The sequence below is a fragment of the Aethalodelphis obliquidens genome, unplaced genomic scaffold (genome assembly GCF_003676395.1).
Source record: "Aethalodelphis obliquidens isolate GAN/ISIS:26980383/991018 unplaced genomic scaffold, ASM367639v1 scaffold33, whole genome shotgun sequence".
Taxonomy (NCBI): Eukaryota; Metazoa; Chordata; class Mammalia; order Artiodactyla; family Delphinidae; genus Aethalodelphis; species Aethalodelphis obliquidens.
The window spans coordinates 3,046,690-3,047,912 of NW_020837977.1; positions in this window are offsets into that span (position 1 = coordinate 3,046,690).

Below are 1,223 nucleotides of genomic sequence, written 5' to 3' on the forward strand. Positions count from 1 at the left end.
ATCAATAAAATGAAAAGGCAACCTATGGAAGGGGAGAAAATATTTGCAAACCATATATCTGTTAAGAAGTAAATACCCTATATACAAGGAACTCATACAACTCAATAGCAAAAACAAACTAAAACAAAATTTATAAAAATCTGATTTTTAAAAAATGGTCAGAGGACCTGAGTAGGCATTTTTCCAAAGAAGACATACAGATAAGCCAACAGGTACATGAAGAGGTACTTATCTTAATCATCAGAAAAATGCAAATCAAAACCACAATGAAAAATCAGCTCACATACAGTAGGATGCCTGTTATCAAAAAGATAAGAGATAGCAAATGCTGGCTAGGACATAGAGAAAAAGAAACAGTTTTACACTATCATTGGGAATGTAAGGTGGTACAGTTACTATTGAAGCCATTAAAAATAGAACTAAATTAAAGAATTAAAAATAGGACTACCATATGGTCCAGCAATCCCACTTCTGGGTATATATCCAAGGAAATGAAATCATTATCTCAAAGAAATGTCTATACTCTCTTGTTCATTGCAGCATTATTCATAATAGCCAAAGAAGTATGGAAACAATTTATGTGATGGTCTACAAATGAATGGATAAAAATATGTTTTATATATATATATATATATATATATATATATATATATATATATATACACATAGAGAGAGAAATATATAGAAAGAGAGAAATATTCAGCCATAAAAAGGGAAATCCTGCCACTTGTGACAACGTGGATGACCTCGAGCATGTTATGCTAAGTGAAATAAGCCAGAGAAGGATAAATGCTGCATGGTATCACATATATGGAATCTAAACAAACAAACAAAAAGTTAAATTCGTAGAAACAGAGAATAGAACAGTGGTTGTCAGGGGCTGGGAAGCAAGAAAAATAGGGAGAGGTTGGTGAAAGGTTACAAACTTTCACCAACCTCTCTGAGCTATAAGTTGAATAAGGTCTGAGGATCTAATGTAACAATGTTGTAAAGTTGAAATTTGCTGAGAGCAGAATTTGTGTTCTCACCAAAAAAAAAAAAACAAACAACAGGTAAGTATATGAGGTGATGAATGTGTTCACTAACAATGGGAATCCTTTCATAAAGTAGATGTATATTAAACCATCAAGTTGTACACTTTAAATGTACTGCAAATTACCCCAATAAAGCTGAAAAAAAATCAGACTTAAAAATTAAGGGCTTCCCTGGTGGTGCAGTGGTTG